Source organism: Ranitomeya variabilis, chromosome 5 (assembly GCF_051348905.1).
Source record: "Ranitomeya variabilis isolate aRanVar5 chromosome 5, aRanVar5.hap1, whole genome shotgun sequence".
Lineage (NCBI taxonomy): Eukaryota > Metazoa > Chordata > Amphibia > Anura > Dendrobatidae > Ranitomeya > Ranitomeya variabilis.
Window position 1 is genome coordinate 154,220,339 of NC_135236.1, and position 19,159 is coordinate 154,239,497.

General features: G+C 43.3%; 1 protein-coding gene across 1 annotated transcript in view; it reads right to left on the bottom strand.

Moving 5' to 3' along the window:
• The window catches only part of SV2B (synaptic vesicle glycoprotein 2B), a 263,857-nt gene extending 245,042 nt beyond the window's left edge, over positions 1 to 18,815 (bottom strand). The window contains exon 1 of the mRNA XM_077263430.1: positions 18,677 to 18,815. The gene's annotated coding sequence lies outside the window, so the exon portion shown is untranslated. The remainder of the gene's footprint in view (positions 1 to 18,676) is intronic.
• Between the last annotated feature and the right edge of the window lie 344 nt (positions 18,816 to 19,159).

Here is a 19,159-nt window from a genome sequence, read left to right on the forward strand (position 1 = left end):
AACCGCTCCCGGGCCCCAGCGCCGACATGTGCGCCGCAGTGCACAGTATTTTAGTGCATGATGGGGCCCGGTCAGTAGAAGCACAACAGTGGGGCCCCGGATCTGCGGGCCCCTCTGTGCACTGCTGCTGACCGGGCCCCATACAGCAGTAACGGCTGTAAAGCCCTGATGGCAGCCCTGATATTTACTAGAATGGAGAGAATCCCGTTAGGCGGGTTGGTAATAATAAAAACCTTATCTGAAGCTCCAGTTCTCCTCATTTCCCACCTAATGTGATTCTCTCCATTCTGGTAAATAGACAGTGTGGCATTCTCATGTGGTGTATGGCTGAGGGTTGTACTCCTGACAGGGTATAATGTATCTTATGGTGGCCAAACTTTCTGTCAGGAGAAGAGTCTTTCCTTCTCAAACACACACAGGAAACTCCACAATACAATGTTTGCACAGTAACTGCAGAACTTCTAGGCAGAAGATGATGATGGTGGTAGTAGTTGGTGCATTTAAGCCCCAGTAATGAAGCAGCCGTAAGAATTTAAAACAGAAATCTTTTTACTGAAGGTAATGGGGCAAATTATTATTTACAAACAGCAGGAAACTGAGGTACAGGATTACACTCACGGTTGATGATTGCTGTGTAACTGCAGACAGGCAGATCTTAGTAACCTCTGGTTTTATTAAGTCTGAATATTTCTTCTTCAGCACTGTGCTCTGTTTCTGCCCTGAGATAATTATTCCTCCTAGAGGTGCAATGGTAGTCTTCCTCATATAAAATCTATTAACTCCCCTTATCGTGTCAGTCCCCTTTTAAAGCAAAGCGGGCAGGGAGACGGTAGGTAATTCCTTCACCTACAAAATGGCTTCCTCTTCTCACAATGTCCAACCATCAACTGCCACTTCAAATTAAAACTATCTCACGGGACTTGGCTCCTCCCCCTTCTATGTGACTGTAGAGCTGCAGTCATTGGCTGACTGCGTTTTTCCAGAACCTTCTGCATGTTAAAACATAGCTGGGTCACTTGATCAAGCCTGTGAGGAGAAGATTAACCCTTTTTGTGCTGCCTGTCAGCAGGTCTCACAATCTATTTAAAATGCACAGTCCACATAAAAATTCACAGCATTTATATGAAAACACACTGTATATCCGGTATCCCATAGAAATGGGCACTTTGCCGGATACCACAACAGCATATTGGTTCTTGCATCTGTGATACCAGAGAAAAAATGACATGGAAATTTGCATGAACACATTTCACATCCGTAAAAAAACACAGTCATGTGAGTAGCCCCATAGATTATTAGGGGTATGTGATGTATCTGTGAAAAAAAAAAACACAACACGTACATGCAACGCAGATGTGTGAATGAGGCCATAGATAGCACAGTTGTTTTATAGTGTAAGCACCATGCAAATACTTAGAGCCCCCCGAACATGGCTATTATTGGAGAGCGATGCAGCTTTTGCACTAACGATTTCAGCCGCCGTCTGGGCTTTCATTCCTTTTGTGGCTGGTTAATACCCATTTTGCTTCCTGTGCTATATTGAACTTTAGTAGTCTGAAGTCAGAGCCAGAAAATAATGTATAATGTATTACACATTAGGGCCTTTGCCAGGAATCAGTTATGTTTAACCAGATTTACCCCTTAGTACTACTCTGATTTACATTTTTACTTTTTTTTTAGGCTGTGATGTTAGGTGTGCAAATAGCAGAAATTTAAATATAAGTAGTAAATATAATGCAAATATATATATATTTATAAAGCAACTAGATGGTGGCCCGATTCTAGGGTATCGGGTATTCTAGAATATGTAGGTAGTATATAGCACAGGCTACGTACTATATTGCACAGTGATGTAGTATATAACACAACCGACGTAGTATATAACATAGCTACGTAGTATATAACATAGCCACGTAGTGTATTGCACAGGTATGAAGTATATTGGTCAGTCACATAGTATATAGCAGAGCCACGTAGTATATAACATAGCCACGTAGTATATTGTAGAGCCACGTAGTATATAGCAGAGCCACGTAGTATATAACATAGCCACGTAGTATATTGTAGAGGCACATAGTATATTGCATCGCTATGTAGTATATTGCACAGCCACGTAGTATATAACAGAGCCACGTAGTATATTGCACAGTCGACGTAGTATATAACAGAACTGACACAGCCACATAGTATATTGCACAGCTACGTAGTATATAACACAGAGCACGAAGTATATTGCACAGCCACGTAGTATATTGGACAGTCACGTTGTATATTGCACAGTCACGTTGTATATTGCCCAGCTACATAGTATATAGCACAGAGATGTAGTATATAACAGAGCCCACGCAGTATGTAACACAGTCCACGTAGTATATAGCAATGTGGGCACTATATGCGTGGTTAAAAAAGACTTAAATTAAAAAAATAAACATATTCTCACCTTCCGAAGGTCCCTTGAAGTCCTGGCGCCTGTGTGCGGTGCATGCGGCAGCTTCCGGTCCCAGGGTTGGTATGAGCGCAGGACCTGTGATGACGTCGCAATCACATGACCGTGACGTCATGGCAGGTCCTTCTCGCATAGCATCCTTGGCACCGGAACCTGCCGCTTGCACTGCCGAGGACAGCGCGCGACATAGGCAGCATCAATAGTAAAAAGTTGGTCACACAGGGTTAATAGCTGCGTTAACAGAGTGCGTTACAACGCGGTCCGTTAACGCTGGCATTAATCCTGTGTGAGCGCTCAGCGCTGACTGCAGGGCAGTAAAGCAGCGGCTATTTTGCAGCCAGACTATGGCCGTCGCTGATTGGTCGTGGCAATGGTCGTGGGCGTTTTGCCACGACCAATCAGCGACTTGGATGTCCTTGACAGACAGAGGCCTCGACCAATGAATATCCATGACAGACAGACAGACAGAAGGACAGACAGAAAGATGGAAGTGACCCTTAGACAATTATATAGTAGACTAGATGGTGGCCTGATTCTAACGCATCGGGTATTCTAGAATATGCATGTCCACGTAGTATATTGCCCAGTCACGTAGTATTTTGCCCAGTCACATAGTATAATGCTCCATGCAGTTATGGCCCCATAGATGCCCCATATAATGCTCCATGCAGTTATGGCCCCATAGATGCTCCATATGATGCTCCATGCAGTTCTTTATGGCCCCATAGATGCCCCATATAATGCCCCATATATTGCTCCATGCAGTTATGGCCCCATAGCTGCCCCATATAATGCTCCATGCAGTTATGGCCCAATAGATGCCCCATATAATGCTCCATGCAGTTATGGCTCCATAGATGCCCCATATAATGCTCCATGCAGCTCTTTATGGCCCCATAGATGCTCCATACAGCATTGTGCCACATGTAATGCTGCTGCTGCTGCAATAAAAACAAATCACATACTCACCTCTCGTCGCTGCTCCTCAACATCCCATCTCTCCGCACTGACTGTTCAGGCAGAGGGCGGCGCGCACACTAATACGTCATCACGCCCTCTGACCTGTACAGTCACTGCAAGAGGATGGGATGATGGAGCGGCGCCCGGCGGATGGAACGCGGACAGGTGAATATGAAATACTCACCTGCTCCTGGCACTCCTGACGCTGTCCCTGCCTGTCCCATGGTACCGCAGCTTCTTCGCACCTGCGTGAGAAGGACCTGCCATGATGTCATGGCAGGTCCTTCTCGCGCAGGCGCGCAGGGCCTGTGATGACGTCGCTGTCACATGACCGTGACGTCATGGCAGGTCCTTCTCGCGCAGGCGGAATACAGAGGGTGAGTATAGCAGGTTTTTTTGGTTTTTATTATTTTTAACATTACATTTTTTACTATTGATGCCGCATAGGCAGCGTCAATAGTAAAAAGTTGGGGACACACAGGGTTAATAGCAGAGGTAACGGAGTGCATTACCCGTGGCATAACGAGGTCCGTTACCGCCGACATTAACCCTGTGTGAGCGGTGACCGGAGGGGAGTATGCGGGCGCCGGGCACTGACTGCGGGGAGCAAGGAGCAGCCATTTTCTTCCGGACTGTGCGTGTCGCTGATTGGTCATGGCTGTTTTGCCGCGACCAATCAGTGACTTGGATTTCCATGACAGACAGAGGCCATGACCAATAAATATCCGTGACAGACAGACAGACAGAAGGACAGACAGAAAGACGGAAGTGACCCTTATACAATTATATAGTAGATAGTATCATCCATGAAAGCTATTATAATTAAAGAACTAATTAATAACTAAACTTTCATATTTTTTGTTATAATTTTGTCCAGCATGGAATGTTATCAAGCTTTGCAAATTACTTTATTAGGGAATTTGTCTTTGTTCTGTAAAAAATTGCATGTAAGTGACTTCAAGATTCCTGATTTATCCCATCTGTTTCCCTGCCTTTAGCTAATATTGGAACGTACTCACTTGAAGTACAGATGATGGCAGTGAATGGGGCAGCAGTGCACCTGTCTCCTCTGATTGTAGTCCTTTTTAGAACAATCTCCTGCAGCAGCTTATCCCCAGAGATAGTGAGACACAGATGCTAAGCTGACCATTCACTGCCATTATCTGTACTACAAATGCGCAAAATTATTAGTTATTCTTTAATGAAGTTGCCCAATTTAAGGGCAGCAAATTGTATATAAATAAAAAATATCGATCACTGACACATTTAATTCTACATCACTCCAGTTGGCGCTCCAGTAGACTCCAGTCCAACAGCAATGACATCACATGGCTTCTTGGTGGTCAGTTGCTGTTATTGCAAGTATAACCAAAAAAGAAGACTCCTTAAGAATTAGCTTTTAACCCCTTTACCCCCAAGGGCGGTTTCCACGTTAATGACCGGGCCAATTTTTACAATTCTGACCACTGTCACTTTATGAGGTTATAACTCTGGAACTCTTCAACGGATCCTGGTGATTCTGACATTGTTTTCTCGTGACATATTGTACTTCATGATAGTGGTAACATTTCTTTGATATTACTTGCGTTTATTTGTAAAAAACGGAAATTTGGCAAAAATTTGAAAATTTTGCAATTTACACAAAATACTTAACAAGTAACATTTCCCACATGTCTGCTTTACATCAACACAATTTTGGAACCAAAATTTTGTTTTTGTTAGGGAGCTATTAGGGTTAAAAGTTAACCAGTGATTTCTCATTTTTACAACACTATTTTTTTTTTAGGGACCACATCACATTTGAAGTCACTTTGAGAGGTCTATATGATAGAAAATAGCAAAAAGTGACACCATTCTAAAAACTGCACCCCTAAAGGTGCTCAAAACCATATTTAAGAAGTTTATCAACCCTTCAGGTGCTTCACAGGAATTTTTGGAATGTTTAAAAAAAATGAACATTTAACTTTTTTTCACAAAAAAATTATTTCAGATCCAATTTGTTTTATTTTACCAAGGGTAATAGGAGAAAGTGGACCCGAAAAGTTGTTGTGCAATTTGTCCTGAGTATGCTGATACCCCATATGTAGGGGTAAACCACTCTTTGGGCGCATGGCAGAGCTCGGAAGGGAAGGAGCACCGTTTGACTTTTTCAACGCAGAATTGGCTGGAATTGAGATCAGACGCCATGAGGCGTTTGGAGAGCCCCTGATGTGCCTAAACAGTGTAAACCCCCCACAAGTGACCCCATTTTGGAAACTAGACCACCTAAAAAACTTATTTAGATGTGTGGTGTGTACTTTGAACCCCCAATTGTTTAACTAAAGTTTATAATATAGAGCCGTGAAAATTAAAACATCATTTTTTCCCCACAAAAATAATCTTTTCACTCCCAATTTTTTTTTTTCCAAGGGTATCCGGAAAAATTGGACCCCAAAAGTTGTTGTGCAATTTGTCCTGAGTATGCTGAGTATTACCCCATATGTGGGGAAAAACCACTGTTTGGGTGCATAGCAGAGCTCGGGAGGGAAGGAGCGCCATTTTGGAATGCAGACTTAGATGGAATGGTCTGTGGGCATCACATTGTGTTTGCAGAGTCCCTGATGTACCTAAACAGTAGAAACCCCCCACAAGAGACCCCATACTAGATCCCCAAAGGAACTTATCTAGATGTGTTGTGAGAACTTTGAACCCCAAAGTGTTTCACTAAGTTTATAACGCAGAGCCGTGAAAATAAAAAAATCCTATTTTTTTCCACAAAAATGATTTTTAGCCCCCAGTTTTGTATTTTCCCAAGAGTAACAGGAGAAATTGGACTGCAAAAGTTGTTGTCCTATTTGTCCTGAGTACGCTGATACCCCATATGTGAGGGTAAACCACTGTTTGGGCGCACGTCGGGGCTTGGAAGGGAAGTAGTGACGTTTTGGAATGCAGACTTTGATGGAATGGTCTGCGGACATCACGTTGCGTTTGCAGAGCCCCTGATATGTCTAAACAGTGGAAACCCCCCAATTCTAACTCCAACCCTAACCCCAACACACTACTAACTGTTATGATCTGGTGGCCTAGGAGCAGCATTAGATGTTCTCTGGAGAAGGTGGTACCTGTACTGACCGCAGACCCTGAACTTAACACCGCAACTAGAAGTAGCCGTGGAATGTACCTATCACTCCCTAGACATCTCGACACAGCCGGAGGACTAATTACCCCTAGAGATAGAAAAGGGAAAACTTTCTTGCCTCAGAGAAAATCCCCAAAGGATAGACAGCCCCCCACAAATATTGACTGTGAGAGGAGAGGGAAAAAACATACACAGACTGAAATGATAATTTAGCAAAGGAGGCCACTTCTAGCTAAATAGAAAGGATAGGACAGAGTACTATGCGGTCAGTATTAAAACACTAGAAAATATCCACCACAGAAAATACAAAATCTCCACATCTAACTAAAGATATGGAGGGTATAGCTGCATCTCCAGAGATACCAGCTTGGCTAAACAAATCCTTATACAGACCAAGCTGGACAAGACAAAAACATGGAAAAGAACTGAACAATAAGGCCCAAAAATCAAGGCCAGAACTTATCTTTGTTGAAATGAACAGCAAAGCAGGAGAGACCAGGCAGGGATGTGAATCCTCCAGGAACAATGGACAACTGGCACTGACTAAAGGGTCAAGCAAGACTAAATAGCCCAGTCCGAATTGCAAAAAGTGGACACACCTGATAAATGCTGCGATCCAGAGACAGCAGCGCTACCACTTATAACCACCGGAGGGAGCCCAAGAGCAGAATTCACAACAACTAACCCTAATCCCAACTATAAGCACATCCCTAAACCCAACCCTCCCCTAACCCCAACACACCCCTTACCCCAACACACCCCTAACCATAACCTTAACCACACCCCTAACCCAAACACACCCCCAACCCTAATCCCAACCCCAACACACCCCTAACCCCAACACACCCCTAACCCCAATCACAACCCCAACCATAACCCTAACCACACCCCTAACCCAACCGTAGACATAACCCAAACCCTAACCCCAACTCTATCCCCAACCCTAACCCTAAATTTAGCCCCAACCCTAACCCTAACTTTAGCCCCAACCCTAACCCTAACTTTAGCCCCAGCCCTAATCCTAACATTTGCCCCAACCCTAACCCTAATGGGAAAATGGAAATAATACATTTTTTTAATTTTAATATTTTTCCCTAACTAAGGCGGTGATAAAGGGGGGGTTGATTTACAATTTATAGCAGGTTTTTATGTTTGGCAGCTGTCACACGCTAAAAGACGCATTTTATTGCAAAAAATAGTTTTTGTGTCACCACATTTTGAGAGCTATAACTTTTCCATATTTTGGTCCACAGAATCATGTGAGGTCTTGTTTTTTGCGGGACGAGTTGACGTTTTTATTGGTACCCTTTTCTGGGCACATGACATTTTTTGATCGCTTTTTATTCTGGTTTTTGTTAGGAGGAATGAACAAAAACCAGCAATTTATGAATTTCTTTGGGGGGGGCGTTTATACCATTCCGCGTTTGGTAAAATTGATAAAGCAGTTTTATTTTTTGGGTTAGTACGATTACAGTGATACCTCATTTATATAATTTTTTTATGTTTTGGCGCTTTTATACAATAAAAACTATTTTATATAAAAAATAATTATTTTTGCATCGCTTTATTCTGAGGGCTATAACATTTATTTCGCTGATGACGCTGTATGGTGGCTCGTTTTTTGCAGGACAAGATGACGTTTTCAGCGGTACTATATTTATTTATTTCCATCTTTTTGATCGCGTGTTATTCTACTTTTTGTCCGGCGGTATGATGATAAAGCATTGTTTTTTGCCTCGTTTTTTTTTATTTTTTTTTTATACGGTGTTCACTGAAGGGGTTAACTAGTGGGACAGTTTTATAGGTCGGGTCATTATGGACACGGCAATACTACTGTAATGTACCTTATTGTTTTTTTTATTTACATAAAGAAATGTATTTATTGGAACAATATTTATTTTTTATTGTTTTCTTTATTTAGGTTTTTTTATATATATTTTTACACAGTGTATTTTTTTTTACTCTTTTACTCTTTTTTTTACTCTGACACTTTGCATAGCACCGTGTCAGATCAGCAATCTGACAGACAGTGCAGGAGGCTTGCTCTCAGCAGGCGCTTGCAAGCCACCTCCCTGCAGGACCCGGAAGGACCCTCGTGGCCATCTTGGATCCGGGGCCTGCAGGGAGGAGGATGGATGAGACATTTGAAACAACGTGATTACATCGCGTTGTTCTGAGGGTCTCAGGGAAGCACGCAGGGAGCCCCCTCTGTTGTGAATTCCGTTCTCGGACTCCCTCCTGTGGTCATGAATGGTACTTTGGTTAGTTCTGCTCTTGGACTCCCTCTGGTGGCTTTGAGCGGAACTGCTGGTCACTAAGGTTGGCTTTGTCAGCTGCTCTCGTTTATTGCTATGTTGGCTTCCTATTTAACTCCACTCAGATCGTTACTTCATGCCAGCTGTCAATGTTTCAGTATTGGTTCAGATCTCTCTTGGACTTCTCTGAGGACCTCTCTACTCCAGCAGAAGCTAAGTCTTTGCTAGTTCATTTGTTGTTACTGCTTCCTGAATATATTTCTTAGTACTGCCAATTTCTAATCCAGCTTGCTATCATGATATTCCCTTGCTAGCTGGAAGCTCTGGGGTGCAGAGTGGCACCTCCACACCGTGAGTCGGTGTGGGGAGTCTTTTTGCTTACTCTGCGTGGTTTTTTGTAGTCTTTTGTGCTGACCGCATAGTTCCCTTTTCTATCCTCTGACTATTTAGTGAAGTCTGGCCTCCTCTGCTAAAACCTGTTTCATTCCTGTGTTCGTGACTTTCCTCTTAACTCACAGTCAATATATGTGGGGGGCTGCCTTTACCTTTGGGGAATTTCTCTGAGGCAAGGTTAGGCTTCTATTTCTATCTTTAGGGGTAGTTAGCTCAGGCTGTGAAGAGGCGTCTAGGGAGAGTTAGGTATGCACCACGGCTATTTCTAGTGTGTGTGTAATAGGAGTAGGGTTTGCGGTCAGCAGAGTTCCCACTTTCCCAGAGCTTGTTCCGATTACTAGTTTACTCATCAGGTCATTCCGGGTGCTCCTAACCACCAGGTCCATAACAACTCTCCCTGCGCGATTCTTCCCTATGTCACCGGAACGCTGCAATCATGTTTGATCACAATGTTCTGGGGGTTAATGTGCCGGGAGCGCTCCTGGCACATAGTGCCGGATGTCAACTGTGATAATCAGCTGACACCCGGCTGCGATCGGCCGCGCTCCCCCCGTGAGGGTGGCTAACCGCATATGACGTACTAGGTGGTCATACAGGCCCAGGCCACCTCGACGGGATAGTACGATGTCAGAAAGGGGTTAATTCAATATGGTTAAAATACCCATATATAATATAACATACAGCTCTGGCAAAAATTAAGAGACCACTGCAAAATGTTCAGTTTGTCTGATTTTTCCCTTTATAGGTATATTTTGGAGTAAAATGTAAATTGTTCTTTTAGTCTATAGACTTCTGACAATATGTCTCCGAATTTCCAAGCAATAAATCGGAGAACGCCAAGTGGCAAAAAAGCACAGGGAAGGTGAGTAGAATCATTTTTTTTTTAAATCAGTGAGTACACAATGCCCGTGGCCATACTACTACATGTATGACTGTGGTGTCAGGGGGCTACCATGACAGAGAGGGGCCAGAAGTAGTGTTGAGCATTCCGATACCGCAAGTATCGGGTATCGGCCGATACTTGCGGGTATCGGAATTCCGATACCGAGATCCGATACTTTTGTGGTATCGTGAATCGGTATCGGGATTAATATCAATGTGTAAAATAAAGAATTAAAATAAAAAATAGGGATATACTCACCTCTCCGACGCAGCCTGGACTTTACCGCCGTAACCGGGAGCCGTTGTACCTAAGAATGCGCGCTTGCAGGGCCTTAGATGAGGTCACTGCGCTCTGATTGGTCCGTAGCGGTCGCGTGACCGCTATGCGACCAATCACAAAGCAGTGACGTCACCTAAGGTCTTTCAAGCGCTTGAAATACCTTAGAAGACGTCACTGCTTTGTGATTGGTCGCGTAGCGGTCACGCGACCGCTACGCGACCAATCAGAAGCTGCGGACGTCTTCTAAGGTATTTCAAGCGCATGAAAGACCTTAGGTGACGTCACTGCTTTGTGATTGGTCGCGTAGCGGTCACGCGACCGCTACGGACCAATCAGAGCGCAGTGACCTCATCTAAGGCCCTTCAAGCGCGCATTCTTAGGTACAACGGCTCCCGGTTACGGCGGTAAAGTCCAGGCTGCGTCGGAGGGTGAGTATATCCCTATTTTTTATTTTAATTCTTTCTTTTACACATTGATATGGATCCCAGGGCCTGAAGGAGAGTTTCCTCTCCTTCAGACCCTGGGAACCATCAGGGATACCGTCCGATACTTGAGTCCCATTGACTTGTATTGGTATCGGTATCGGATTAGATCCGATACTTTGACGGTATCGGCCGATACTTTCCGATACCGATACTTTCAAGTATCGGACGGTATCGCTCAACACTAGCCAGAAGATAATGGCCCCTGGTTACTTGAATTCCTGCAGTTATTAGAACTGCTTTACCATCCTATTAAATAGTGCAGGTTTTCCTTGCTCTGTCATTGCAAGATAGCTCTCCTGGAGTTCTCCATCCTGAATTGTCTCACCTGTTCTCTGTTGTCCACTCCCCTCTGCTATATATACTCGCCACTGGCACTTGGGAGTTGCCAGCGAGTTGTTCTACTTCCTGGTTTGGTGTAGAAGGAGAAGTTCAGTGTTTGGAGTAGAAGATTGGACAGAGTTTTTCAGGAGATTTCTGCGTGGAGTTGGTTTACATGTTTATCTCTTTCCTCTCCCATTTGGTTTGTGCCTCCTATTACTCCCCTGTATCTAACTCTGATGTTTTGTGAGTGCATTTGTAGAATAGTAGTTTTCTTTTATTTTTGTCTATTACACCCTGTCTGTCTGGTAAGTGTTTTGCAATACCCTTTGGCCTCACACCTCCCTGGGTGGAGGAGGGAACAGATTAGGCTTAAGAAAGGAGCATAGCAAGGTATAAGACACTGACATCTCCATCTTCCAGGGTAATCATCTGTCATTGATATTAGAGGGGGCAATACACGGTATTAAGATATGGGTTGTGAGCTTTTGATCAGGGGCATTTGGATGTTTTGGGTTGTCATTATGATTTAAAAAGAGAAAATACAGTAGTTTGACGATAAATGGCTTCATCCAACCACTAACCACAAGTGTAGAAAATGTTTTGGTGTTATCATTCATATTCTCTAAAAAAAAAAAAAAAAGGCAAAGAAAGCAAAAATTCTGCCGGGGTATGAAAACATTTGAGTACAACTGTATAATCAGGATGGGAGGCCCGGTCTAAATCTTGCACCAGGGCCTATCAGACTCTAGTCATGCCACTGCCCATTGCCCACCTTTATTATACAGCCCCAAAACAACACGACAGTTTATCTTAAGGTATATTCACATGGAAAAACAAATAAGGGTCTTCAAATTGTTTTCCGCTTTACCGTTCATGTTGGTGTTGATTTTTGAGCCGCATATTTGAAATCAGCTTGAATAAGATATTGACATTGAAGAAATGAATGCTTTTGTAAAGGAGATCCAATAAAAATTGTAAAATGAGAAGATTATTCTTTTTTCTAGCGCATAACAAATTAACATATTTTTCAGACTATAGGATTCACTTTTTTTCCCAAAAAAATTGAGAGGAAAATGGCAGGGTGTCTTATAGTCCAGATGTAGCTTACCGGGGGAAGGGGCGGAGGTAGTGTGTGAAGGGGGATCATAGGAGGCAGGGTCCCTTCCTCAGGAAGCCACCAGCGGCAGAATTGTGGTGATGCTGCGGGTCTGCTGTGGGAGATAAGCAGAACGAAATGCATTGCTTTACCGGCAGCGATTTTACTGAAACTGTGGGCAGCTCTGGTGGCACATGCACAGTTTAGGATCTGAACCGAGATCTCAATCTGGCGGCCATCTTCTTGAAGCCACTGCCAGGAAAGCAAAGCACTCCCCTCTGTCTCACCACCGACACCGGATCAGCAGCATCGCACCTGTGGGACACGCCCTCCTCCCACTCAGGGCCCACAGCATTGCCCTACTTCTGCCGCCACAGTCTTCCTGCAGCAGGGAACATGCCTCCTATGACCCCGCCCTACCACCACCTCCCCCCAGGTAAGGTACCTTAAATTCAGACTATAAGACAGACCCACATCTTATAAAAAATATTTTTTTTCCTATTTCCCTCCCCAAAATTTGGGGTGTACCTTATAGTCCGAAAAAATACAGTAGGTAGACTTTCTACAATAGGATCAAATAAACACCAGGGGGTGCCATGATAATTATGTAACAGCTGTATGTAGACAGATAATGGCTTTTTTAAGATATTTCACTTTAAAAATAGTTCAGTTTTGTCTGATCATTCCGAGATATTCAATATTTAATTTTCCAATAGCCTCTATAAATTTTTCAGAGTATCTGCCTGACCGGGCTGTAAAAAATCATAGCAGATGTGTAAATGAGCACACAGAGAAGAAAGATCTATATGTAACGGGCTTGATTTCCCACCCCTATTTTTTAAGAACGATAACTGCTACAGAGCAATGTCTCAATCAGAAACTGATAGTCTAGTAATACTAAATCAGATTCCCATCTACAATGGATTTTATAAATGCTCATTTATGAAATTTCAGATGTATTGTTTTAACCCCTTAGTGACAGAGCCAATTTGGTACTTAATGGCCAGGCCAATTTTTACAATTCTGACCACTGTCACTTTATGAGGTTATAACTCTGGAACGCTTCAACGGATCCTGCTGATTCTGAGACTGTTTTTTCGTGACATATTGTACTTCATGTTTAGTGGTAACATTTCTTCGATATTACTTGCGATTATTTATGAAAAAAATGGAAATATGGCAAAAAAATTTAAAATTTTGCAATTTTCAAACTTTGTATTTTTATGCCCTTAAATCAGAGAGATATGTCACAAAAAATAGTTAATAAATAACATTTTCCACATGTCTACTTTACATCAGCACAATTTTGGAAACAAAATTTTTTTTTGTTAGGGAGTTATAAGGGTTAAAAGTTGACCAGCAATTTCTCATTTTTACAACACCATTTTTTTTAAGGGACCACATCACATTTGAAGTCATTTTGAGGGGTCTATATGATAGAAAAAAACCAAGTGTGACACCATTCTAAAAACTGCACCCCTCAAGGTGCTCAAAACCACATTCAAGAAGTTTATTAACCCTTTAAGTGCTTCACAGGAACTGGATCAATGTGGAAGGCAAAAATGAACATTTAACTTTTTTTTGCAAACATTTTACTTCAGAACCATTTTTTTTTATTTTCACAAGTGTAAAAACAGAAATTTAACCATAAATGTTGTTGTGCAATTTCTCCTGAATACGCCGATACACCACATGTGGGGGTAAACCACTGTTTGGGCGCACCGCAGAGCTTGGAAGAGAAGGAGCGCCGTTTGACTTTTTCAATGCAGACTTGGCTGGAATTGAGATCGGATGCCATGTCACGTTTAGAGAGCCCCTGATAAGCCTAAACAGTGGAAACCCCCCACAAGTGACACCATTTTGGAAACTAGACCCCTTAAGGAACTTATCTAGATGTGTGGTGAGCACTTTGAGCCCCCAAGTGCTTCGCAGAAGTTTATAAAGTAGAGCCGTGAAAATAAAAAATCGCATTTGTTTACACAAAAATGATCTTTTCGCCCACAAATTCTTATTTTCACAAGGGTAACAGGAGAAATTAGACCACAAAAGTTGTTGTGCAATTTCTCCTGAGTATGTTGATACCCCATGTGTGGGGGTAAACCACTGTTTGGGCGCACCGCAGAGCTTGGAAGAAAAGGAGTGCCGTTTTACTTTTTCAATGTAGAATTGGCTGGAATTGAGATCGGACGCCATGTCGCGTTTGGAGAGCCCCTGATGTGCCTAAACAGTGGAAACCCCCCACAAGTGACCCCATTTTGGAAACTAGACCCCTTAAGGAACTTAACTAGATGTGTGGTGAGCACTTTAAACCCCCAGGTGCTTCTCAGAAGTTTATAAGGTAGAGCTGTGAAAATAAAAAATTGCATTTTTTCTACAAAAATGATCTTTGTGCCCCAAAATTTTTATTTTCACAAGGGTAACAGGAGAAATTCGACCACAAAAGTTGTTGTGCAATTTTTCCTGAGTACATCGATACCCCATATGTGGGGGTAAACCACTGTTTGGGCGCACCGCAGAGCTTGAAAGAGAAGGAGTGCCGTTTTACTTTTTCAATGTAGAATTGGCTGGAATTGAGATCAGACGCCATGTCGCGTTTGGAGAGCCCCTGATGTGCCTAAACAGTAGAAACCCCACACAAGTGACCCCATTTTGGAAACTAGACCACTTAAGGAACTTATCTAGATGTGTGGTGAGTACTTTAAACCCCCAAGTGCTTCACAGAAATTTATAAAGTAGAGCCGTGAAAATAAACAATCCTTTTTTTTTTCCTCAAAAATAATTTTTTAGCCTGCAATTTTTTATTTTCTCAAGGGTAACAGGAGAAATTGGACCCCAAACTTTATTGTGCAATTTATGCTGAGTAGGCTGATACCCTGTTGTGAATTCTGCTCTTGGGCTCCCTCCGGTGGTTGTTGGTGGTAGTGCAGTTGTCTTGGGGTTGTAATCCGGGCAGGTGTTTCTGCTGATTGCAGCTCTATTAGGTATTTAGGTTTGCAGGATCCATGAGTCTGTGCCAGTTGTCTATTGTACTTGGAGGGATTGCATCTCTCTCTGGCTCCTCATGCCCTGCTGCAAATTCAGCTAAGATAAGTGTCTGGTTTTTTGTCTCTGTGCACACATGCAGTGTGCTTTGCAATTCAGTGCAATTTATTGTGTTTTTGCCCAGCTTAGACTTTGTTTGGATTTTTCAGTCATGCTGGATTCTCAGGAGATGCAGATATACTTTCTATGTCTTTAGTTAGATGTGGATTATTTGTATTATCTGCTGTGGATGTTTTTAGGATTTTAATACTGACCGCTTAGTATTCTGTCCTATCCTTTTCTATTTAGCTAGAAGTGCCTCTTTTGCTAAATCCTGTTTTTCTGCCTGCGTGTGTCTTTCCTCTTATACTCACAGTCAATATTTGTGGGGGGCTGCCTATCCTTTGGGGTTCTGCTCTGAGGCAAGATAGAATTCCCATTTCCATCTACAGGGGTATTTAGTCCTCCGGCTGTGTCGAGATGTCTAGGACGTGTTAGGTACATCCCACGGCTACTTCTAGTTGCTAGTTAATTACCGGCGATCGCAAAACAGGGGTCGGTAAAAACCGACCCTGATCATGTTCTTTGGGGTCTCGGCTACCCCCAGCAGCCGAGATCCCAAAGATCTCCCGGGTGCCGGCCGGCGGGCACACTGCGCATGCGCCCGCCATTTTTTTGCCGGAAGAAGATGGCGGCGCCCATCGGGAGCCACGAGGAGCACCGGGGAAGACAGGTGAGTATCGGGGGGCCATCGGGGGCGATCGGGGACCCCATTTCTCTGTCCTCTGATGTGCGATCCCATCGGAGGACAGAGAAATTAAATGGGAAATCATGTTTTTTTTTTTTTTGGTTGCGACCGCCGGTAAACGGTTAATTACCAGCGATCGCAACTCGGGGGTCGGTAAAACCCCCCCGAACCATGTTCTCTGGGGTCTCGGCTACCCTCGGCAACTGAGACCCCAGAGAAAATCCGACTCTGGGGGGCGCTATTCACTTTTTCCACAGCGCCATTAATTAACGGCGCTGTGGTTTAAGTACCCTTAGCGGCCGCCGTTAAAAGGCGTATCGGCGGTCGTTAATGGGTTAAAACAATTAGAAAACCATGTGTAATTTTCTTTACAATTTACAAATATTTGCTACTTTTTGTTGGTATATCACATAAAATCCCAATAAAATACATTTAAGTTTGTGGATGTAATATGAAAAAATGAGCAATAGTTCACGGGATTGAATATTTTTCAATACACTGTTCATCTGTGAATATGTGAAAATCTCTAATGTAAGAGTTTTATGGACCCTATTCCATCTATGTCTGACCCTGTACATGTACGCATCAACCCAACAGAGCTCATGGAGTGAGTATACATAGACACACTATGACATCATCATAACAGTAGAACACAGCCTATAAATAAATGTGCACGTTTACACTACATCAGAGAACTCTATGTATTGAACATCCCTAATATACATCTATTATTGTTACTGGTGTAAGAGACTGTGCCATGGAAGACGAAATCCCTCAGAGCCTTCCGACATTTGTGATCGGAGACAGCCACCTATTGTTCAACCTGCACCATGAGTAACCAATAAGAAGGGGAAGTCCTTCAAGAAGGATGAGCCTAGATGGAGCACCAGTTCAATTGACATCCATGACGCATTTCCCTGACATAAAAGGCCAGAGATTCAAGGCAGGAAAGGATTTGGTGCCAAAGAGAGAGAGCAGCAGGGTGTGTCCTTGGGGGCATGTCACGATGGAGATAACAGGCCGCACCCAATAGACTAGACCGGCGGGAAGCTGTGTGTGAGATCCAAACTGTAGCAGGCAACATCCATGGACCAGAAGGCGTCAGTCAACATCTGAGGCCCAGCTCTGCGGCAGTCAAGATACAGAGACTGGACGATGCCAGGCAAGACTCTAGACCGAGCCCTCATCCATCTAGACCCTACAGACATCTATCACAGGTCAAGCCCCGAAAATCTGCGGCAGTCACCAGGAGGCGCTAATAAACAGGGCAGTTACTTCTGACATTGACATAGACAACAGGGAACAGTCTGGGGTGGTGAAACAGAAGGGGTGGGACCTAATAGAGTGTGGGAGGCCAAGAGAGCCTTGATTGACTTTGTAGAAAGGACTTGTGGCCTAGCAGGAGGAACCAGAGACCCCCACTAGGGCCTGAAAGATAAAGGGAATCACTAAAGAAATATACTCTTCACTGTGAACATTGTTTTCACAAGAAAACTAAATATATATTACACAATGACGCCACTTCTGTAACTGCTTGAGAAAGGTCTGTACCCAGGACCAAAACGTCGCCACATGGGCTACTAAAGACCACTTTATAACTTTGGACTTGGTGTGCTGCCTCAACTTTTTTTTAAATTAGATAGATAGATATTGGGTAGTTAGATAGATAGATAGATAGATAGATAGATAGATAGATAGATAGATAGATAGATAGATAGATAGATGACGTGCTGGTAATGATGATATTCTTTGCTCACATCTTAGGCTACTTTCACACTTCCGTCGGTACGGGGCCGTCGCAAACCGTCGGCCCAACGTACCAATGGACGTTGTGCTAAATTTAGCACAACGTGGGCAGCGGTTGCAGTTTTACAACGCATCCGCTGCCCATTGTGATGAGCAGGGAGGAGGGGGCGGAGTTCCAGCCGCGCATGCGCGGTCGGAAATGGCGGACACGTCGCACAAAAAAATGTTACATTGAACTTTTTTTGTGCGTGGCGTCCGCCAAAACACGGATGGATCCGTCGCACGACGGATGCGACGTTTGCCCATCCGTCGCGATCCGTCGCTAATACAAGTCTATGGGCAAAAAACGCATCCTGCAAGCACATTTGCAGGATCAGTTTTTTACCCATAACGACGGATTGTGATGGAGCCCAGAAGACGGAAGTGTGAAAGTACCTTAATCATCTAATCAGGCCAGTAAACCACTGACCGTGATCTGATTGTTGATCATTTATCGTAATCAGCAAATGCATATTAGATCCTAGGCATCATAGACAGTAACTTATCACCAAAGGAAACAAAAAAAGAACCACTTAGTAGATATAAGTTACTACTAGTGATGAGCGATCGTGCTCGGATAAGGTGTAAAAAACCACAAGGTTACTGGATTGTCGACGATCCAAGATCTTATCATTACCACTTGGATTGTTTCAGACAAGATTATAAACAAGGTGTGAAAGTCTCATGCCCTTGACGTCACCTTGAGTTCTATCCACAGTATTGGATTTACTCTCACTAGAGTGAACTAGAAAAAGATAATGAAGAAGGATTCAGTCCTGCGCTTACTTGTGCGATGAGTGAGTAATCAGTCAATTTGCATCTGCCAGCAAGTCCAAGAACAGGCAGAATTGCAATTATACCAAGAATATAAATAAATGTGTCTTACCTGTCACCTGGAGTTGTCTGCAGTTGCAGTGCTGTATGATCAGGTCTCACAAAGCTGTGTTTTCAACCAGAATCTCCTTTCTTTCCAGTGATGCAGACCTGCCTAGTAAAGCATGCTAATGATGCACCAGAGGGAAGCCCTGCGAAAACAGAACAGGACCATATGTCAGCCTATAGCATCACCGCCTCCACACAGAGAAAGGGAGCTCGACAGATGAAAGGAAGCAGGAGAGGAGAGGAAATGAGCTGAGCGAAACAGCCAGGAGGATAGATAGATAGATAGATAGATAGATAGATAGATAGATAGATAGATAGATAGATAGATAGATAGATAGATAGATTGGAGATAGATAGATAGATAGATAGATAGATAGATAGATAGATAGATAGATAGATAGATAGATAGGTTGAGAGATAGGAGATGGCACGTGGCCATCAGGATAGGAAAAGATTCCAACTCAAATTATATAAAAAACATAATATT